A 24627-nucleotide genomic window follows, 5' to 3' on the forward strand; every position below is an offset into this window, starting at 1 on the left:
GAATCAAGGTGTGCAAAAGGGAACAATTCCACTCACTATCATCCCTAGTGACCCACTAGGAAAGATTTTGCTTCCTGTTTTTGCTACCCTAAGTTCTGCTGGCCAAGAAATTTTGGTTCCAGAGAGGGGAGTGATCCTGCCAGGAGGCACAACAAACATCCCATTGAACTGGAAGCTTAGACTTCCCTCTGGTCATTTTGGGCTTCTAATGCCCTTAAACCAACAGGCTAAGAAAAAAAAAAACACTGTTAGGAGGAGTGATAAATCCAGATATCATGGGGAAATTGGATTTCCTCTCCACAATGAAGATAAGAAAGATTAGGTCTGGAGTGTGGGGGATCCTTTAGGGACTCTTTTGGGGGCTACCATGCCCTGCAATTAAAGTTAATAGGAAGCTACAATAGCCAAATCCAGGCAGGATGACAAAGAGCACAGACTCATCAGGAATGAAGATATGGGTTACTCCTCCAGGAAAAGAGCAAAGACCAGCTGAAGTAATTGCAGAGGGTCAGGAAATACAGAATGGATAGTACAGGAAGGTAATTATGAATACCATCCAAGGTCACATGACCAGTTGCAGAAATGAGGATTATAATTGACATGAATGCTTCTGTTGTATTTTGTTAAGAATGCATTTGTATAGCTATTTGTGTTTTCTTACATCAGTTAAGAGAATATCAATGGTAATCATATATAAATTTCAGATATTAGATGGATGTCCCCCAAGGGACACTGCCACCTATTCTAAATTTGTAATGTAATTGTGGTTGTATGAAGGATGGTTATATAATGTTAGGCATAATTATGACCTGGTTAAATATATAATATGTTTGTGATTGTATGTGGCATAGTTATGTTTAGGTGTTATTATGACCCGGTTATTGTTTTCATTTTTAAATTTATCATGATATAAGGAGGTATTATTGTGTGTCAAGTTGACACGGGGTGGATTGTGATGGCTATTCTTAGTTGTCAATTTGACTATATCCAGAATGAACTACAATCCAGAAATGGAGGGCACACTTGTTATCTGGATCTTGAGCCTGAAAGACACAGGCCTTTAATCAGGATCTTTATGAGGGATGACACACCTTTAATCTGGGCCATACCTTCTGCTGGAAGCCTGTATAAGGACAATGGAAGAAAGATGGGTTCTTTGGTTCTTTGCCTGCTTGCCCTCACCTTGTCAGCACATTCATTCCTTCACTGGCATTGGAGCCTACTTCTTTAAGATTCCAGCATATATAGAAGACCAACTGAGATACCCAGCCTTGTGGGACTGAGCAACTACTAGAGTTTTGGATTTCCCATTCACAGCTAACCAGTGGTGGATTTCAGCCTGAAGATCATTTCAATAAATTCATTCCATAAGTTCTGTGACTCTAGAGAACCCTGACTTAAATAATCAGTAATGCTGAAAAGGACCCTGTTTCATCCGCCTGGACTTATCTCAGTCATGGGCGCAAGACTTTTAGCCAATCACTTCATCAGGCTTAAACCATAGACAGATCTCTTTCTCAGTGCTTTCCACTCATTCACTGCCATGAATGACATTCCTTCCAACTTAAATACAGAAATCCCCTCGAACTGTGCCTGGTTTAGAATCAGCAGGATTGGTCTCTTCTAGCATCACTTGGCCTGTCTTCAAAAACATTGAGCTCTCCCAGACCATGGCCACCACAGGCCCTGAGTTCATGTACTTCACCAGCTCTGGAAGAAAGGATGGGCTTTCAAGTCAATATAGTTTTGGGTATTCTTCAGAAGCCTGAAAGAACTTCATGGCCAGCAGCCTTAACCCCTTCTGCTTGAAGTGCTTGGTGGTCTTGCCCACCAGTTTGTGCTGCATGCTATCTGGGTTGATGGCAGGTTGGCCATGGTCCAAAAGCTGATGGACTGGCCATTGCTGGTGGGGGCAAAGAACAGTCCTGTTGGTTTTTGACCTATGATCAGACAGTATGTCATAGTTTGAGCATGGGGCAGCAGAAACAGCTTATCTCAGAGAAGCTGGAGGGTGAAGGCAGAAAGGGAAGGCTATTGTCCCCAGATGCCCTTCAAGGACACTCCCCCAAAGAACTTCCTTTCACTAGGCCGCAGCACTTAAAAGTGGTTCCATCCCTCCCATCATCACTACAGCCTGACAACTAAGCTCTTACTATGTGGCCTTTGGGTGGTGCTTATCCAAGCTATAGCATCTGGGTAAGACAACTGGTTATGTAAGAGCAGCAAAGTGAGGTATAGTTGGGTGTTGTTGATGTTATTGTTGTTTTACTATTTTTTCTTTGGGGGCCCACCACCCATCTCCTAAATAAATACACAGAGACTTATTCTTACTTACAAATGCCCAGACTTAGCTTGGCTTGTTTCTAGCCAGCTTATCTAACTTAAATTAACCTGTTTCTTTTCTTCTATGTTTTGCCTCTGGGCTTTTTACCTTTCTTTGTTCTCTATATCTTCCTTCTCTTCTTACTTCTGGCCCCTGGCATCCTCCTCTCCTTTTCCTTTTCTCCTCTCTCTCTTCTCATTCTTCTCTTTATTCTCTCTGCCTGGCAGCCCCACCTCTCCCTCTCCTGACTAGCTTATTGGATGTTCAGCTCTTTATTAGCCCAATCAGGTGTTTTAGGCAAGCAAAGTAATACAGCTTCACAGAGTTAAACAAATGCAACACATCTTTGCATCATTAAACAAATGTTCCACAACATAAACAAATATAATACATCTTAAAATAATATTCCACAACAAAGAGAGACAGTCCCTTCTATTGATTTACACCCTCCTCCTGCATACATCCTAATCTCTGCCCAGGGCAAAGGCCACATCCTCTGTCCTGCTTCTGTCTGTTTATTCATATAAACAAATTCTACTCCTAAATTCTAATCTAGTACGTAACAATGAATGGAAATGTTACTGGAGTTTCAATTCCACAATGTGTTTGTTACCCTTATTTGTAGATGAAAATACTGAGATTCTGAACTTTCAACTTGTGACTATAATTTGCCCATGGTTACCATGTTCTGTGGCCTCACACATTTTCTATAGATGATATTTCATCATATTTAATTCTATTTTGCTCACTGGGTCCCCTTTCACCATCTCAGATTGTTCTAACTTTTCTTTTCACTTTTTTCTCATCCCCTTGACATTCCTTTCATCTTACAGACTTCCTTAATAGTATCAACTAAGAATTTAACCAGGGGCATTGTAAGGAATCCCATTTATATAGATAGAGGATGGAGAAGAGATACTTTACAGCCTATGTGGAGAAAAAAACATGATTACTTTCTATAAACAATCTGATATCTGTAGGCAGGGGCCAGGTTAGCACATCCCTGAAGCAATGCCCTTCACTCTAGTTGGAGCAGTTGAGGACAGGGGGCAAGTTAGCCCATCCCTGTAGCAATGCCCTTCACTCTAGTTGGAGCAGTTGAGGACAGCGGGCAGGTTAGCCTATTCCTGTAGCACTGCCTTTAACTCTAGTTGGAGCATTTGAAAACAACTGTAGAGTAAATGGTTATTATTTAAGGCATCATGAGGCTGAAACACTGGTTTGTGTGAAGTTGTACTGAAGGATGAATTGGGGACATTTCTAGCATAGACCATAAGTTCATTAGGGTGAAATTACAGTAAAAAAAAAAAAAAAAACAAACTAAAGAATAAGAAACTGAGAAATGACATTGGCTTTATGTTTGTTTTAAACATCTTCCCCACTCCATATGCCAGAAAAGAAGTCTGAAAGGAAATGCATTTAGATCAACATAAGTAATAATTTTCATTTATTGTTAGTTATTATTATTATTATCACTATTAGTGTGTGTGTGTGTGTGTGTGTGTGTGTGTGTGTGTGTATGTATGTGTAATGTATACTCAGGATGGTATATATGCCATGGCCCATGTGTGGAAGGCAGAGGACAACTTTTGAGAGTTAGGTTTATCTTTCCAATGTGGGTTTAGAGATCAAACTTGTGTCATCTGGCTCTGACTGGTGTCATCACCTTTTCACCCACTGAGCCCCTCACTGGCCATCTCAGGAATAACTTTCTACAGAGGTTTGTTGTCCGAAGAAAACTTGTATCTTATTGGAGATTTTGTGATCTGACCTCACTGACTTTTGTCCAATATGTTACAGAAGGAACATGGGACATTTAAAAAAATACATTAAAGAACTACAAAAGTCCCTTCTGTCCCTAAGTTATAAATTGATCTGTATCTATTTCAAGCATCTTTTCCACTCAGTCAACAGCATTTTACACAGTTTTCTTCAGAGAAACTCTAGTAAGTGACATAGATATTTCCCCTCACTTTGAAGTGACTCACTATTTCCTAGGAAAAGCAAATAGGCAAAGATGTCATTGCACACAAGGAGACAGTAGCCAGAGGCACACACATGCTTTTCAGGTCTATCCAGGCTCCTTCCTATCTGCTCACTGTCTCTAGCTACTGTCGCTTTCTATTCCAAGCACCTGGGATCCTTTAACGGTACACTGGACATGGTTTCTGATTTCAGTGTGTTGCCTGATCGATATGGAGGCCAGAAGTTCCAGAAAGTTCTGCATTTGAGTTCAGAATGACAGTTGGAAGCTGACTGAGAGAAAAATGGGGGGGCCCTGACTAAAAGCCAGAGTAATGTCATACCAGGGGATACCCTTCATGGCTGAAATGTAGAATCTCAACAAGAAAACAGCCAGCAGAGGCCCTGGCACACAAAGAGTGCTCAGTAGTACATTGCGGAACATATGAGCGAGGCTGGAGAGATGATGTATTATGAAAGCTGCCTTCCTCAAACCTCGTTCAGAGTTATACGATGTACAGGGCCATGGGCACATCAGACTCCATCTGCGGATTGGAAAGATAACACAGTGTCTTGAGCATACACGCTCTACCTTTGCTTCCAAACAGTATGATGAGGACAACAACTGGGATTCAATGGGGGGGGGGGGGTGTCTAGATTCATGGTAGCTTTATGTCATACACTTTTGGGCATCTGATATTAATATTCCATGTATTCTCCAGCAAGTAACTGAGAATACATTTTATAGCAAATGAGAGCTGAAAGGCTGAAAGTCGCTAATCTGGAATACCTATTTGTGCCTAACATTTCCTTCCCTTGGGGGCGTTTTTCTATTTTCCAACCCAGACACCATTTATCAATTCTGTTTAAGCAACAATTTGCTTAATGTACCACTTCCTTTCCTAAGCCTCTTCCCTAGACTGAGAAGAGCTTTCTCATGCTGAATATCCCAGCACCTCAGACCAGCTCTCCTTCCATGGTGCATTTTTTTGCAAACTCCAGACATGTTCTTCCTGCTCCCTTGGGAGAACACCTTGGAAGCTGAACTTCTGTATGGACTTGCTCACTCCTCTTAGTGTCCCTCGGAAACAAAAGCTCTCAAGCATGTCCTATTCTGGTCACTTCCATTTGTACCCATCACTCCCTTCCTTTATTTTATTCCAGTCAACAGTTCTTCCTGGCCATTCCCCCAAACTGGCACTGTTAAACTCACTGTTGATCTCTGAAATACGAAGGCAGCGGCCCACCTGGAAGCCTTATTGTGCCTGCTTTCCAAAACAACACTTTTTCATTTGCCTCCTACTTCTCTGACTGTTCCTTCTTGGTTTCTGTTGCTTGTGTCTCCTCATACCCAGTGCTCAGAATCTGAATCATTTTTTTTTTTTTTTTTTTTTACTAAATTCATGTCTTTGGAATTTCTAACAAATTTGTCTTTTTCCTCAACAGATGTATATGTAGGAGTCAGACTGGAGGCATAAAGTTCAATCAATATTTGTTTATTGATTGACTTAATGATGGATTAATGGATCGGGTGGAATGGGTATCTGTAGTTAGGCCTCTATAATGTGACTCATTCATATCCCTTCTGTTTCTCTCTGAATCATTCTGACAAATGAAATGTCCGGGTCACCAAACCTGTCTGTCTTTCTCAATACACATGCCAGTAGTGGTATTATTACCCTAATGTTTTCTGGCATCTTTATTTAGAGAACTAACATCCGGCTCAATTGACAAGTAGTAAGTAATAGAAAAGTCACTTCAGAGAAAAGCCTGCTTTTATGTTTCAGCATATTAATGGGTGTTATAAATAGAATGCATCTCCTTCTCTTCTGGAGATTTTTAGAAGCATTCAATTTAGACCAGAGCAAGCTTGTTCTCTATGCTAGGGCTTTGTCAGTGAATTAGAAACCCTTGCCCGTTCCCTCCCGGAGCTTTCAAAATTGTAAAACTGGTAGCAAAAATGAAATGGGAAATGAAAGAAAAATAGGCCTTGAAAACTTCTTTGGAAAGGATAAAGAAAGCAGCCATCAGTCTCCTAAGGTCTTTTAGCCAGTCTTGGGTTGTGATGCAGACAGAGAGAAGAATACACCCCAGTCCCCTCTACAGAAATGCTGCCTCTTGGAAGAGAGAAAGGATCCTGTGGTGTTGGGGTAGCGAGAAAGCCAGGGTGATAGGTTGGGGTTTTAAGTTCTTCCTGGTTATGAGTCAGCTTGGAGGTATTCTAAGAATAGGAGTGACATGCTCTCATTCGTGTTTGAAGTCCATCCCCTGAGGAATGCATGGGAGATTGTGGGGTACAGAAGTAGGAGTTAGGAAGCCTAGAAGGGAAAAACTGTGTGGGTGTTGGACATGGGTAGAGAGCACTTAGGAGAAGGAGGCATCAAGGCAGAGAGAGTGAAGTGAGCACACACATGAATGAGTTCACAGGTAAAGAGGTGCAGGGCTGCATGTGGAGCATGAGCAGGAGAGAAAGGAAGGGATTGGGAGCAGCACTTACACGTATGGCAGAAACAACTGCGTGGGCAATGGGCTAGAGGTGCCATTTAGGAAGTTAAGGAAGTCTGAGAGAAAAATACATTGGCATGAAAAGTGGTGCATGAGGGAGCTTGGAGGGAATATGTTACATTGTGAGACCTGGGAGACATCCAGGCAGGCAGCAGCTGCTGAGAATAGAAGTAGCTGAAAAAGGAAACTGACATTTTTTTGAGCATCTGTTCTTATAGATACCGCTCGGATGTTCTTTAATACACTGGTGAGCCCTGATTCATAGACACAGACTCAGGGTGTTAGAATTGAATTAGTCTACATCTAATAGTAGGCGTGCCCAGATGAGACTTGAATCCACTTTGCCTGGCTCTAGAATATATCCTTGGTTCTCCCTGAGACTAGAAATTGTTCTCATCTTGTTAACATTTCACTGAGCAAGGCATAGCTACATGGACATTTAGCTAACCATTTTTAGGAATAGTTAAAAATACTTGTGCATTATCCACTTAATTCAGCAGATCTTAAAATACCTGTCTGAATGACTCCAAACCAATTTTTTTCCCTGATTCTCACCGCTGCATCCCCAATATTCTATTAAATGTGTCAAATACAATCTGTGGTGGATTAAACAACATTTCCTGTGGTATCTTAAAACAAGGATTTGATTATGGAATAATTTTATATTAATAGAAATATTGCAAAATTAATATAGATAGCTCTATACCCCACACTTGGATTCTCCTGTGATTCACACACACACACACACACACACACACACACACACACACACTCACTCACACATATGTATATGGTTCATGTGTCATGACTAACGAATCATAATTGTTTTTTTACTATTAAAAAAGTCTAAGCAAGGGGCTGGAGAGATGGCTCAGAGGTTAAGAGCACTGGCTGTTCCTCCAGAGGTCCTGAGTTCAATTCCCAGCAACCACATGGTGGCTCACAACCATCTATAATGAGATCTGGTGCCCTCTTCTGGCCTACAGGCATATGTGTAGGCAGAACACAGTATACATAATAAAAAAATTAAAAAAAAAAAGATGTTTAAAAAAAAGTCTAAACATTATTCAGGTTTACTGAATTCTTAGGAAGGCTCTGTGAAGGATGTCCCTTTATCATTACTTATCAGATTAAATGTCATCCACATGGCATAGTAGCATTGTTAATCTTGATAATGTGGACAGGAATTTTCTAAGGATAGAATAGAGTTGGTGATAGGACTTTCTAGTCTTCTGTGTTGTGAAGGCACCACCTCTCCCTCCCTATGAAGCATATTTAAGTGTATTTTATTTCCTCCATATGTTTTGAGAGCTGCCAGGAATTATATATGTGAATATATGTATGCATATTACCTCTAATAGTTATAAAGAGTGCCACATATTTGCAAGTAGCAGGAGTGAAAAAAGAATCTAGCCTCTCTCTCATAGTTATAGGGCTCCCAACTCCAGGCAGAGTGAAACCACGCCCTATTTCAGGACTATTCGGTATTTGTGATCTTTTACTTCACCACAACCTTTGAACTCAGCAGAGGCCATGAAACCACAAAAAGGCCAGGCTGAAGGCTACTGCATGATTTTGCTGATGTCTCTGGAGATTTATGCTTTAAGTGCTCTGTTCCTCTTTTTTCTTTAGCATTTACTGACCATGACTACATTATTCAAAAGTATGATCATGAGGCTTATCCTGCTTCTCCAGCTTACCACTCTTAGAATAGCCACCCTGAGTCTTTCAGTTCTGCCTCTTCTGATTCTAGTGGAAATGGCTTTTGCCACCTTCCACCCCATAATAATGACTGCTATTCAAATTCAATTCTAAGTAGTTAGTCAACTCACCTGGGACCTGTGAGTGTCACTCTGATGACACTACCTACTCATCAGATGCCAGATCTTGCTCAGGTGTGTGTGGGTGAGACAGCCACACTGCTCACATCTGTACTGCTCACATCAAAGAATACTACCTCCAAGGAAGTACATAGAAAACTGTGCCACAGTGATGCAAAATATTTGCTTGCAGTTCCTTGCAAAGTAGAGGTAGTTTCTAACATTATCTGTACATTCTCAGAGATGAGAATTTGCAAGGCTACCTGTTGGTCTCAGTACCTATTCATGTAGCCGTGTTTAGCTTTATTACACTAATTTATTTAGAAGCTTAGAAATCAAATTGAACTTTGGTATGTTTTCAGAAGACTATTAAGAAAAAACACACATTGTTCATATATATCCTTTCAGAAAGTACAGAGGGCATTGCTATACAAGCAATCAATACTGTTGATACATCAGTGCTCATCCGTGACTCATAATGCAATATATGTCTTTTCTGAGTTGCAAGGCTCTGCTTCAGAAAACTTCCAGGCTTATATGCATCTGAAATCACTGAAACAATCACATGCAGACAAAGATTTCATAGTATGCATCAAGGCAAAAGGCCAAAACTTCCTTCAAACTCTAGCTCTTACTTGGGACATTTTTAAACTTCTCAGTCTTCAGTGACATTTTGTGTCTTTAAGTGAAAGCAGATCCAAATATCAAATAGATGGCACATTATGTTCTTTCATTTTACAGTCTTACAAATTTCCAAAGTAGATGTGGACCATCAGAAAGAGTGTCCCACACAGCCAGCAATGAGTTCTCTAGTATGAAAGATGGAGCTGCCTGCCCGTTTATGGGCCCTGAAATTAGCTCCATTTATCTTCTATCATTACATGGGTGTGACCCGGTATAGCACATCCATTTAGCATCTCAGGGTGATGACTGTGCTCCTGGGGCACCCTATGGGGAGCACAGTGATTTGCTCCCTGCCAGTATCCACAGTTACACTGGTATCTGCATTTTGGTTTTTATTCTCACTTCACGCCATGCTCCATTGTTTATCTGCATTGTTTTCGTGTTTTGAGAAATGTTGTGATGTCTTTTGTGTACATTTTGTGGCTAAAGGTTTGGGGCTAAACCCTTTGAGTTCTTCAGGGAAAAAAAAATGGATTCTGTAAATTCTGTTCATTTACAATATGTTTTTATTCAAGAACTTTATATAAATGGCCCCTGAGATACAAATATTTGATTTACTGCCATGCCATCCAATTGAAACACCATTTTTCAAACTGTAAATAATCAATTGGAATTTTTTTTTATTCTTTTATATTTGAAAAGATTTCACAATCCTAGGAAGTCACATAAATAATCAATACTATATGGTACTGGGTTTTCTTCTGTTACTAACATTTATATTATAAACACTATCTTTGTTGTATCCTTATGCGATTATTCTGATAAAATTCATCACTATCTTGACCCATTCTACAACCTGTCGTTTTCTCGTCAGTGTACAGCAGATTTGGGAGCCTGGGAGAAAAGGCACTGAAGTGTCACTGCTCACACTCTATCGCCCTCTTGTGGTTATTGGCGCTCTTCCTGCAGAGTTACTTCGCTGAGTGCTCTATTGCTGAAGACACAAGATGTGCATGCTTTTCTAGGAGACATTGGCAATTTCCATCCATGGGAACAGTTTCGAAGCAGTTTTCCTTAAAAATATCTTAAAGTAATGCGACCTAGGAGTGCTTGGAAATTTTTCTGCACTCTTCAAGATCCTCACATGTATTTATTAATCTAGGTAACAGAAATAGAGAATAAATATAAGTGAGATTTAAATGGGAAGTGGTCCTATTTTATACTGTTGACAAGTAATGTGACTGAAGACTTTGGTAGAGGAAGTTGCCAAGGTCCAAATTCACCCCTCTTGAAAGTATGAAAGTGCCAGAGGTAGCTGTGTGCATACCTCTCAGACCCCAGCTGGCACTGACTGAGTACACACCCTTCCTGTGAGGCGCAGCTAGATGGGGTTGTTGGAAATGGGAGATGAGATCTGTCAGTACTATATTTAAGAAAGTAAAAGAAATCAAATCACACATTTCTTGTTGACAGAAAATGGGAAGAGGGGGCTAAACACTTCCTAATAATTGTCTTCAAAGTGCCAGAACCATAAATTTCCATTAAGAAGCTAAAATTTAAAGAAAAGATAGACAAGAGTCTCCCTCCACCTTTTAATTTAAATGAGCAACAGTATGGGCAACACTTCCTTAGTAAGTGTATCCCCAAAAATTTTCAACAATAAGCTGCAGTTCTCCGCATTGTGGGATCCAGGTTACTCATCCCATTGACCCATTTGTCAGAGGGGTATTAATTAGTCAGTAGATATACATCTAGTAAGAATTTTGCACTGGATTGCTTGACTAGGACCTTGCCTAGGAGCAGGCTGAATGACCAGCAGCCTCCCAGGATTACATCACTAGAAGATTGATATTGCTAGTGGCCAGTATACAGTTTGCCCATTTTCATATGGCTTCTGCATCTAAAGTATTGTGTAACAGAAATTAGTATTATTAGTGTTCATGATAATTTCATTATTCAGCCACCAAACATTTGTTTTGTCTATCAAGGGTCATCATAGAGGACACAATTCAAACTCCACAGGAATTATGGAACAGAGCATGAGTGAGTCACACACACACACACACACACACACACACACACACACACACACACCCTAGAAAACCTGAACACACCAAAAACAAATAAAAAGGGAAGATGAGATTAACAAAACACAAACCAGGGCCAGAGAGCGTTGTAGCTGAATTCTACCAACCATTTTTAAAAAATGATACAATATTCAGTAAATTTTTTAAAAGTAGATCTAGAGGAAATACTTGCAAACTTTTTTATGTGGTGAGCATAAGTATCAGCTCTAAGTTGAGAGAGAGAGAGAGAGAGAGAGAGAGAGAGAGAGAGAGAGAGAGAGAGAGAGAGATCTCAAAAATAGAAAGCCACAGGCTAGTTCTCTGTTGAACCATAATACAAAATCCTTTAATGATATTAGCAAACCAAAAGAATTTTATATTACAACCAAATGTAATTCACCTCAGACACACAAGACTGGCTTAATCTTCTCAAATCAATCGGCATCATACATCACATTAACAGAATGAAAGCTAAAACACACACGAACTTCTCAATTGATGCAGAAAGAGCAATTGACAACGACATAATATGTTAATGTGAAAACTGAATTCATAATTGAAATTTTGACAGTGAAGGAAAAATGAGTAACTAAGTAGCTCCCGGTGCCCTAGTTGAGGAATAAGGCTAGGAGAAGTGAGGATACAGCATCCGTAGGCTTAGCCTGGGCATCTGTGGAATAGCTAAGTCCAGAATCACTATAATGGCCATGTAAACAGCTCTTCAACTTCCAAAAGCAAAGGGAAAACATATCCTCATCACTAACTCCAAAGTCTCAGACTTGCATGCTGCAGTGTTTGCCTGTACTGGCTAGTTTTATGTCAACGTGACACAAGCTAAAGTCATCAGAGAGGAGGGGACCTCAACTGAGAAAATGCCCCCATAAGATAGGGTTTTAAGCAAACCTATAGGGCATTTTCTTAATTAGTGACTAATGGAGGAGGGCCCAGTCCACTATGGGCAATGCCATCCCTGAGCTAGTTGGTGATCCTGGGTTCTATAAGAAAGTAGACTGAGCAAGCTATGGGGAGCAAGGTAGTAAGCAGTATTCCTTCATGGCCTCTGCCTCAGTTCCTGCCTCCAGGTTCCTGCTCTGTTTGAGTTCCTGGCCTGACTTCCTTCAGTGAAAGACTAAGATATGGGCAGTGTAAACCTTTCTTTCCCGACTTGGGTTTGGTCATGACATTTCATCATAGCAATAGAAACCCTGACTAAGACACTGACTTTGTAGTAAGGCTAAAGAAATTAAGTAAATGATAAGGGGTTGAGAAATTTTGAACAAAGGGTATTTACAGGGAAATTTGGCCTAATGGATAGCTAGCTCTTAAATTTTAAAAGAAATATTTACCTTTTTTTGTTTTAGTTACTAATTGAATTGTAGTCATATTTATATGCAGGTCAAAGAGAGAGGAAAGAAATATTATTAAAGGAAATAACAAAAACAAAGCCCCTCATTTTTCTTCACCAATGTTCCTATGTTCTTCTTGCCCCTCTTTGGACACTGAGCAATGGGACTTCCGTGGGGACATATCATGTCCATTTTCTTCTTCATGAAATTCTGAGGATTCAGGAGAGGGCCATCTCAAAGTAGGAGTGTAGCTTTTAATTTTATGTAGTGAAAAGATATTTGGGAAATGAGTAGAGCCACCTGGAATAAAGTTCTTACCCAGTTCACTCACTTCGCAGTAGCACATTTAGCATTCTGCATCCTTAGACCAAATCAAGCGTCTACAAGCAAAGTGCCAGCTCTCACTTGTCCTTTGTGGTCCTAGTTAGTGTTTTTGTTAACTTGATACAAGCTAGGGTTATCTGGGAAGAAGAATCTTAGGAACTGCCTCTATCAGATTGCCTGGAGGCAAATTTGTAGGGCATATTATTGATTAGTGATTGATATGGCAGGACCAGCTTACTTGGGATGGTACCATCCCTGGGGTGGTGGTCCTGGGTAGTATAATAAAGCAGTCAGAGCAAGCCATTGAAGAGCAAGCCAGCAAGCATCGTTCCTCCATGGCCTCTACTTCAGTTCCAGCCTCCAGGATCTTGCCTTGAGTACCTATCCTGACTTTCCCTTCATGATGCACTATACACTGTAATGTGAAATAAACCTTTTCCTCCCCAAGTTGCTTTTGGTCATGGCCTATGTCACAGCAATAGAAAACAAACTAAAACATTTACAATCAATTCATTCTCACCAGAAAAGAAAATGTCAACTTGTTTTTTTTATTTATTTGGTTGTTTCTCTGTGGTCATTATTGAACTCTTTTAAAACAAATTAGCAGAGACTAATGCTCTGAAAAGAAAGGCAAATTGTTGCTATTACCATAAATTAAAATGTGTTTTGCTCCTGTGTCCCTCTGCCTGCTGCTGTGGATAAATTACAGGCACACATTAGACACAGATTCTGCCCTTGGGGAAACTATAAACAATCAGGAGTTTTATTTTTCTTTAATAACCATGTCACTCCAGAGCCATCTGGTGTACATTTAGAGTAATGTAATTTTGACTCTTGCTTGATGATGCTGATATAACACAGCAAATATAGTGCCAGTTTGAAGAACAACAATTGGGTTAATTTCTGCGTGTAATCCAACAGTGATTTAATCTTACATTCTGTGTGAACTGTAATAAAGCCTGAATTAGTTCCATTTTTAGAAAAGATATAGACAAAGTAAAATACCGAGAGGCCAATATGTATTCCTGTATAGAAACTAAATATGATTTTAAAAATTGTATGCACACATATTATCTAAGGGCACCAAGTAAGGGGGCTTAGAACACATGATTAAAGGAAGAATAGCATCTAAAGAAGAATAGTTACATTTTTGTACTTATCTGTGTGAAGTCAGCAGAACCAAAAAGACTTTGCCCACATCCACTGATTCAGTTATGGCAGTGCTCTAAGACACATTTCCCCCTTTTAAAGAGATGAAGAGTGGATCAGAGAGAAATTCAGTTGCTTGCATACAGTCTGACAGCTGCAAAGGGACATGGCTGAGATGTAAACCAACATCTCTCCATTGCACTCCCACATGTTTTAGTACATGAATTCTGGTGGGAATACACATAAACAGACAGACAGACAGACACACACACACACACACACACACACACACACACACACACACACACACAGAGGACAGCACAGCACAGCACAAATAGAGTAAGTGACTCCATGAACAGTATACTGGGTGTGTGGCAGAGGGCAGGAGAACTATTGATAACGCCAAGACATACCAGATAGGTTTTAAATGTCAGTGATAAGGACATTTAAAAATGGGTTGAGTTTTGGAAGGCTCACAAACCTACACATTTTCTGTGGAAGTTAGTTATGCATGTATTTTTCTAGGTAGAGATCCAATAGATTTATTTAGAGTTAACCAGATTTTTCAAAGGGATAAATGACAATCAAAAGGTTAGGCACCACTGTAGAGCTATTGTAACCATGGAAACTGTTGAAGGCAAGGGATGTGTAGTATTTCATTCACCAATAATGAAAAACAAAAGTAATTATCCTACACTCTAATGTTAAGAGTGACTGGTAAGGGCAACTATAGCTTTTCTAAGTATTGATTGAAATGCTTAGAAAACAGGCTTAAAGTGATTATCAGAATTACTTTTTGAAGGCATTGAGACAGCATGTTATTTATACATGCATTCTTCATTCATTGACTACAACAACCTTTCACCCCATTGATCAACAAGTATGTAGTGAGACCTGGCTTTCTGGGTGTTCAGCAGTGGCCTCAAGTCCCCTTTGGAACATAGTTTATGTTGAGGGTGGTAGGGTGGCCCCAATAGTAAGCTTAGTACTAATTGGCAAGAAGTGCTAAAGTGAAAATTGGGTGCAGTTCAGAGAATGATAGGGATTCTGGTTGCTTTATTTCCTTTTGCAGTGTGTGTGTGTGTTTGTGTGTGTGTGTGTGTGTGTGTGTGTGTATTTCTCTGTGTGTGTCCAAATGTGCATGAGCATGTACATACCTGTGCATATGTGTGTGGAGGCCAAGGGTTGTCATGGTGTGTTCTTTGATCAGTGCAGGGTCACACACTAGTGGAATCTCATTAGCTTACCAATTAGGCTAGCCTAGCTAGCCAGGTTGCTTCAGAACTAACCTGTCTCTGCCTCAGAATACTAGAACTATAGGTGGGCCATCATGCCCCTATAGCACTTGTGTGGGTCCTGGGAATTTGAACTTTGACCCTCATGTTCTTTATCCACTGAGCCATCTCCTCTGCCCCAAAATGCTGGGGTTTTTTGTGTTTTGTTTTGTTTTTTAAATAGGGAAGTCCAGGAATGTCTCTGACAGGAAGGCCAGAAAGGATCATGCAGACATGGAACAAAGGTTGTGAGAGACTCAGTGGCTGGTGTGAGCTAGCTAGAACTAAGCAAGTGAGGATCCGTGACAGGATAAAGAACAGAATAGGTATGAATAGGTACCTGTGGTTGTGAAGCCCTTGCCTATGGACAGAAGATCAGATCTTGGAGGAAGATAGTAGACTCATTGAGTATTTAGTGGAGCAGAGTGAGCCGAGCTGTTAACCACGTGCCATTTTGCTTCCCTTTCCATGGACAAGGGACAAGACTCCAAAGCTGATTTTCTTGTGTACACATCATGTGAGACTTCTCATTTGTATACTGCCTGGGGATATTGTGACTTCCAAGAAATATCTGTCCTATTTAAATCTCAGTTTAACTGTTTTAAAAACTTTGAGCGATGCTAGATTAAAACAATAATCCCCTGATTCCACATCTGAGTATTTTCAAAAGTAGCTTGAATCTCAGCATGTCTACTGCTTATGGCTGGACGACAGCACACAGCTGGGTGGGGGGCATGGGGGTGGACAGGAATGCACTCAGTTCCCTCTTCTTCAAGCAGCATTGGAGTAGATCAGAGGTGGGCCATGGACTGTGTGGTGTGTAGGTGGCTTAGGGTCCCCTGTGTATTATTCTGGGACCAGTAAAGCCTGTTAGCATTCAACCAGTTCAGGAGGCTGTCCAGAGGCATTTAATATCCAGGACATTGTTCTCTCTTATACTCTGAAAGAATAAATATCAACATAAGCAATGGCCTGAGTACTAAACAGTGGCAACCTTTAGAAAAAAAGTCTGCAAGGGACACTGAACTCTTTAACCCAGAAAAAAAGAAATGAAGGGAGGGAGGGAGGCAGGAAGAAAGGGAGGGAGGGAGGAAGGAAGAAGGGAGGAAGAAAGGAAAATCCAAGACAAAGGAGAATAAGCAGGAGCATGAAACATGCAGCCAGACCAGGCAATTTTGTCAGAATTCTCTTTGGTGCCTGAACTGCAGCAAGTGCATCCTCCGTGTGTAGCATGACCTTGTGACCCCTTCATGGCTGCAGCAAGTACATCCTCCAGTGTGAAGGATGACCTCATGGCCCCTCGTGACAAAGCTTCTGTGCTTTGTCAATGCAGAGGCACTCTTGTCTCTCTCTCACTGGAAAATCAAGTTAGTCAAGAATGTGTTATGTGGTTATGCGTAATACTTTTTCCTGACAGAATCTGAACAGAGAGAACAAAGTACGTAGTTGGGAAGGCTTATAAATGTGTCACCTTGACGTGTAACTGGACACAGTCTGAAAATGTGTATTGTTTGGTTTTTTGATTGATTTCAATATGGACTAGGAGGTGATGGACTAGTAAGGCCACTGAATGCCTTAAGACCCAAGCTCTTGGTGCTCTGGGGGGGTGGGGGGGCACTGGACAGAAATCCTCTCCTTTGCCTCTTGAAACACCTGAAACAAGAAAACCAACTGCGTAATTATTTCATTAGTCCTGAGATATGACAGGGGAATTGTCAGTAGAAAATAACAGAACCGGCAGGCCATTGTATTCTTTTGCTCAAAGCACTGGTGGACATTCCCGACTTCTGAAAGTGAAGACTGGCAGATTATAAATGCATTTGAGTGCTTTGAGTCTCAGGTGGTTTCCTGCAGAAAGTTGTGCTCCATCCATATATGTCTTATGACTTTAATACAGACTACTTGAAAACCATAAAATGGGGTAGAGAGACATTTCAAAAATCTTGTACCCATCCCCAGATATGACAAATTTCAGCATTTGCCTTATTTGGTTTGAATTCTTTCTGATTAGGTCAAGGTATCAAAGGGAAAAGTAGGCTGTTCTGGCCCTCTGTTGTTGGTTCATGCCTAGTTATAAAATTTCATATTTCACAGAAATTCTTGTGTCACATGGCTGGGTCGCTGTGCATCAAGAGTAATCAAACATTACATTGCTTGAAAACCCTAAGGATGTATAGGTCTCAAGGCTCCTCATGTTACTCGCAACCAAAATCCAAAAATCAAAATACATGCCCCAGAAATTACTGAGCTGAAATATTTTTTGGAAGGAACGGTTCAGGGTACAGATATTGGCCTGGGTTCAGTTATTGACTGGGATGTAGCTAACAGACAAGGGTGGAATTTACCCAGGGACAAGTTTCTGATTTGTTGGAATCCTTCATAGATTTTCTGATGAGATTCTGTACTATAAGGCTCTTCAAAAATACCCACTTCTCACAAAGCAAAGGGCATGCCTACAGTATCTGTAACAAGTGCTCCCCATCTGTCTCCTCTGGCATTGCTTACCCTTCATTACCTAGGGTTCTTACTGCTGTATACTAATGGGTAGCCTCTTTCTGACTTGCATGTAGAAGCCTGTTCTCCACTCCATCCATTTCCTCAATGTGGATTTTAACTTCTTATGGCTGTCACTATGATTCTCTGTATCTGGAAGACACCTGTAGTCCACATGACAGTCATTTGGTTTGTCTAAGTCTGGTGATGGGATATGTGGGAAAATGACTGAGCTCCTGTTCTCGCACCCCAGTTTGAGAGAGATGTTTGGAGGGCACCATGGAAGGTTAGGCTGCTCTGGGGATCTCCCTAGACTAAGCACACAGGAGGAATTGTTTCTCTGGTAACCCCCTGAAGACCTAAAACTGAACCCCAGAGCTGAATGTACCTTGTTAACACAAGTGAAGACTCAGTCATAGACAACCTTCTGAAACCCTAGAAGCCTGGGAATCGACTCCTCTAGAGAGGGTCCTCATCTGTGGAGTGCCCCCTGGGTACTTGGCAAAGCCCAAATCTAGGTGTTTGTTGCTGTTATTAGTGTCCCTGAGAGGTGGCTCCTACTGCAGAAATCCGAAGGGTTCCTGGTAGTGGAGCATCTTCAACCTCTGGAGAAGAGGTACAGCAAAGTGGCCATTCTTTCCCTGCCCTGGGGAACAAATGAGCTGTAGACTGGCTGAGCAGCAGGTGCAGGAGACACTTCTTGTCTCCATCACTGGTTGATTTGCCACTGTGCATGCATGTTCACGAGCCTGAGCTGTGTGAGTGCCAAAGGGGAGAAGAGAGACAACTCTGTAAACAAAATGTGTCGTGTTATAGGGCTCCTTTCTTACCAACCTGGAGTGGCAGATCCCAGCGAAGTAGAGGGATGGGTAAACAGGAGAGAACTTCTAAAAGCAATGGAAACAGTAGAAAAACCCCCAGAAAGCTGTCACTACAACACTGACATGCAATTTAAAATACAACTCACTTTGAGAAAAATACATGTTTAAAATTTAAAAAGCGATGGCTAACTCAACTAGGAGAATTATTGTGCTGGAAAACTGAAATCCCGGTGTTGATTAGAAATTTGAGAGGCAGAAATGTCACGAATAGAGTAAAGGCATTAAAGAAACCAAAATAATAGGACTCATCGAAGAGGCTGGTGGGATAAAACCAGAACATACAACACTCATTAACAGAAGCTCTTGATCCAAAAAATGGGCGTTAGGAAGAGGGGGAAACCACCACCACCAAAAACGAACCACCCTGAGCTGAAGAACTCCATGAACCTCTCACTGGAAAGATGTGTCCCTAAAGAAGAAATACATATGCCATTTTACAATGACTTTCCAAACTCCAACGAAACTGAACCAAGTTTGACAGTCTTCTGGACAGGAGGCATAGCTTGTTGACAAAGTTTGCGGGTACACTAGTGAGGCAGGATAGCACCAGGTGTGCCTAACTAGTTCTAAGTTGCATGTAGACTAGAATATCAATTAGGTTCTTTTTCATTCCTTTGTAGAAAGGGATGGGATAAAATGAATTCAAGGTTCACATTAGAAGTAAACGGGTATAAGGAGAGCCAGGAAAATGATAAGCAAACAGTAGCATAAGGAATCTGGTTGGTTCTATAACGCTAAAGGAAACCAAAGAGAACAGAGCTGGCAACGTCAGCATCCACAGTGATCTTAGTACAACATTGTGATCCAGAGGTGGACTCAAATAAGTGAGGGATTAATGGTTGACAGAGACATTTCAAGTCAGGAAGTAAATCTGGTTTAGCTAGATGCAAGTGGGGCACACAGCTGACATGAATACTATCCCACACAGGAGAAAACAAAACTTAGTGCCTCCACATGTTACAAAATGAATTCCAGGTCAACTAAAGGTATAAGTATCAATATAAAATAAATAAAAAACATTCACTAATGCTTCCCCACAAGACAGAAAGCCAAGACACTAATAGAAAAGAGACTATTCAACTGTGAAGCTCTTTAAACTGGGTAGCAAAAGATACTATAAAAATAAAGAAGGAAAATAGGAGCTTGGTGACGGGCTAGCAGTGTGGAAGAAATATGAAATATACTAGCCTTAATATTAAGGGAATTTCTACAATTCTTTTTAAAGGGTTTGTAATCCAGTTAAAATAAATGAGAAAAGAATACAGAAATGGAATTTAAATGGCTGTTAGATATGAACACTCACAACACAATTTACCACACATAGAAGAATGCAAATTAAATGAAAATGACGTGTTTGAGAGTGTGTCATGTATGTAAAGCCTTAAGAGTGAAAGGATAGGTTACTAGTAAGAAGACTAGGTGGGGATGGATAGTCTTATGCATGACCATGTTTTACTGTTACCTTGCAGAATGTAGTGGTATTTAAAATATGAATGTATTTTTTGACCAAGCTATTTGTCTTTAGGAGCCGTAGGAAAGAAAACATTTGTTGCTGATAGGCTTATTTTCTCTTCGTTTCCCAGCACTATTGACTAGAAACATTATTTACAAATCAGTAAAGATATACCTCAGGGATAGAGAGGAGTTTCAGCACTAAGAGCACTGGTTTCTCTTCCAGAAGACCTAGGTTTGATTCCCAGCACCCATGTGGCAATTGACCACTATCTGTAATTCCAGTTCCACTAAATCCAACATATTCTTCTACCCTCCTTGGGTACCAGGCAGGCATGTGTTACCCTTGTATATATGCAGGCAAAACATTCATACACACAAAAATAAAAAAAAAAAAACTAGTATAAAATAATAAATGTTATATTTCTATCTGTCCATTTGGAGACCTGGTCACAATCTGTGGTGAATAGCAAAACCAAAGTGCAGAATGACTGCTAATAGTACTGTCTTTAAAAAAAATCAAAGGCCAGAGGCCAGAGAGATGGTTCAGCAGGAAAAGATGATTGCCTCTAAAAACCTGAAGGTTTGAATTCCATCATCCTTGGAATACAGTGAAAGGAGAAAACCAAATCCCAATAGTTGTCAGTTGACCTCTGACCTACATGGGCATGAGATCAACACACACACACACACACACACACACACACACACACACACACACACACACTGAGTGTGTAAGTCAAGCTTTTCCTTCAGTATAGGAAAGCTGAGGCATGAGCATGCAGGCTACTGACTTGGTTACTTCTAGAGACAGGGGTTCTTATTCTGGAAATGACTTCTTCCTCCTTTGCATACCTTCTGGTGGTTTACAAGTGAAAGTCATCATGGATTAGTTTAGCAGTTAATAGCAACTCTAAGATAAAAAGAGAAAATAAATCGCACCAGTTGTCTAAATGAATCAGAAAGTCTTTAACCCTGGGCATGTGTCATTTTGGTTCTGAGGATCTCACATGTCAAGTTTGAGCCCCAGCATGACCTGCACTTCTTCACTCAGAGTCAAGCTGAATCTCACTTTCCAGATCACTAGAGGAGTTGTCATTGATCACTTCCTAAATCCTAAGAAGAGAACTGGCTTGTATAAAGGCAGATCATCCACCATATTCATGGTGATGTGGGCTCTGTGCCCTGGGCTGCTGTAGGATAGTCAGAAGAAAAGAATAGTTGCTTGCAGAGGCTTTCATTAAGATTCCATTTTTTCTAGCTAGAGCTGCTTTGCAAGTTTTTTAATTTAATCTTAACTTTTTCTGGCTGTTAGCAACAGCTCCAGAAGTTCCCACAGAGATCTCCCCTTTGATAACTGTTCCTGGAGAATGTCTTGGAGCATCTTTGGGCAGAGGAAGGGGCTGTTGCTCTTGGGCATATGTCTGATGGCATTCTCTGTGATAAACTGATATCCTGCAACTTTGCAAACACATTGTTGTAGGAAGTAAAGGTAGCCATGAATGAATGAAGTCCTGAGTGAATGTGTGGGATGTGAATTGTTGACACAGGCACAGCCATGTCAAGGACCCCATAGTCTGAGACACGTGGAGGAATGGCAAAGCCTTCTTTGTGGGAGTGAGGCTCAGGGGAAAATGGCAAAGCCTTCCTTTCTATTTCATGTGTGAATGTTGATAGTATGTATAAAAAATGTCTACCATAGTTTCCCCCCCCTTCGTATCCACAGCCTGCAGACTGTTCCCTACAGAGACTGCTCCTACCAAGATTAGCTAAATGTGTCTCCTTGATCGAGCCAGATGTGATAACCCTTGCCTCCCTGTTTATCTGTATGTATTAACTGTGCCTCTTGTTCAGCTGTATGCAATAACCCCAGCTTTCTGTTTAGCTCTATATTATAAATATCTTAAGGTTCGGGGGACCAACAAAAGTTGTAGTCCACTTAGCTCCAGTGTTTCTGTACGTCTGTGTGTCTGTCTGTCCCTTCTTCTTTCCCTTTCTGGCCTAGACAGGTTCATCCCTGGAGGCCATGCATGGACATAGCAATTATCATCCTTATCTTAGGTCTGTAAGCAATAAATTAACATGCCAGTTCAGATGCTGACCCTTCCAGAATGCTCTGTGTGTGTTGCCATTATGTTCTCTCGGTGAAGAAGCGCTTGATCTATGGAGCCAGATCCTCGGCTTGAATCTTTCCCAAACAGCCCACCAGTTGTGTGACTGTAGATCTGATTTCCTCCCCTATAAACAGGGGAGATAGACCTGCCTACCTCTCTGCTTTGTCATAAGACAAGCTCTATAAAACACTCAACAGGCGATATGTTGAGCACTGGAGACATAGTTACCTCCTACTGACTATCTTAAACAGCAATGCCTGGCACCATATTTAACACCAATTAACAGACTCCCCAATAAGAAGAAAATGAAGGGCAAAGAGAGTCATGAGAGCAGCATTTTACATCACTTTTAATTCATGTAGTGTTCATAGGCCTTAGTTACTTGATGTCATGAAAGGAAATGTTTGCTATGCATTTTAAAATTTTACTTTATTTTTATATACTTTTGATTAAAATAGAATTCATTTACTTACCCCCTTCCCTTGCCTTTCTCTGGCTCATCCCAGGTCTGCTCCCTCCAAAGCCTCCCATAACCCCCCTCAAATTTATAATCTCTTTTACTTTTATTATTAGCATTGCATACATGTATATGTATATGTATATGTATATGTATATATACGAATATAACTTGCTAAATCCATTCTTGTGGTTTGTGTTTATTTCGGGGCTGACCACTTTGTATTTGGTAACCAATTAGAGTGTCCATCCCTAGTAATGTCTAATTCTCCCTCTTTCAGTTGCCATTAGTTGCTTGCAGTTCTTTATCTAGAGCAGTGGCTTTCAATCTTCCTAGTGCTGTGACCCTTTAATACAGTTCCTTATGTTGTAGTGACCCTCAACCATAAAATTACTTCATAATTGTACCTTTGCTACTGTTATGAATCATAATGTAAATATCTGATATGCAGGATAACTGATATGTTACCCCACAGAGGGGTTGTGACCCACAGGTTGCGAACCACTGATCTAGAGGTAGGGCTATGAAGTTTTCCCCTTACATGTTAACATGTCTATTGATATTATCATAATATCTGGTCTTGTTTATATAGCCATTTTGAGAGAGACTATTTCACAGCAGACTTTCTGGTATTCTGGCTTTTAGAGTTTTTCTATCACTTCTTCTACAATGTTTTCTAAGCCATAGATTGCAGGAGCTATAATGTAGATATATACATTGGGGCTGGGCTTCCTACAATCTGTGGATCTCTGCATTATGTCCAATTGGCTTTCTGTGATGATCTCCATTTGCTGTCAAGGGAAGCATCTTTGATGATTGGTGGGTATAAGGATAAGATTTATATATAGTAAGGAATTATGCTGTTCTAGCAAAGTGTGGATAGAACTTACTTTTCTAAGGTCCAGAACTTCCTTAGTCATGGCTAGATTTCTAGTACTAGGCATGATTTCCTCACTGTTGAGTGGGCCTTAAGTCTAATTAGACAGTTGTTGGTCATTTATAGCACTTCAGTGGATATCTTGCCATGCTGCTCAATGTTGTGACTCATAAGTGTTACAATATAGTTATCACAGAAATGTTAACTCCCTTGGCAGCTTGCACACTACTTTTTATTATCATAGAAGCCAGGTTGTAAGCAGGAGGTTTTTCAGGTCAGATCCAGATCAAATCATCGGAGTCCTGTGTCCTACGTGTGTAGTCTCTTCAGCAACAAGGACTTACTCTCATCCCCTGAGAGGCAGGGCAGCAGCAATAGCCTATATTGTTTGGGGAGTTACTTGGACTCCCTGACCAGCCATTCAAAAAGAGGTTTCACATGCTTGGTACAAGAGTTTTTGTTAAAGTTCTTATGGGGAACACTGTCAGTCCAAGCAGCTTAACTTACTTTAAGTAAATAACTGTGTGTATGTATGTGTGTTATGTGTATGTGTGTGTATGGATGTATGTCTATTGTATGCTGTGTGTCTTTGTTTCACATGCATGTGTGTATGTGTGTGTTTTGTGTGTGTGTGTGTGTATGTATGAATGTATATGTGTGTGTATACACATAAACTTCCTTGGCATTATTTGTCCTCCTTCTTCTGTATTGATCCCCTTACCCTCTGTCCATTTGGAGCCCACCCTTTCTATTTCTCAGTTTTTTTGTTTTTTTTTTGTTTTTTGTTTTTTTTTGGGGGGGGGGTTTCGAGACAGGGTTTCTTGGTGTAGCTTTGCGCCTCTCCTGGAACTCACTTGGTAGCCCAGGCTGGCCTCGAACTCACAGAGATCCGCCTGGCTCTGCCTCCCGAGTGCTGGGATTAAAGGCGTGCGCCACCACCGCCCGGCTCTATTTCTCAGT

General features: G+C 40.7%; 1 pseudogene; it reads right to left on the reverse strand.

Moving 5' to 3' along the window:
- Nucleotides 1–1450: 1450 nt before the first annotated feature.
- Nucleotides 1451–9282, reverse strand: LOC131904799 (nucleoside diphosphate kinase B-like; annotated as a pseudogene).
- Nucleotides 9283–24627: the final 15345 nt, after the last annotated feature.

This window comes from Peromyscus eremicus, chromosome 2 (genome assembly GCF_949786415.1).
Source record: "Peromyscus eremicus chromosome 2, PerEre_H2_v1, whole genome shotgun sequence".
Classification (NCBI taxonomy): Eukaryota; Metazoa; Chordata; class Mammalia; order Rodentia; family Cricetidae; genus Peromyscus; species Peromyscus eremicus.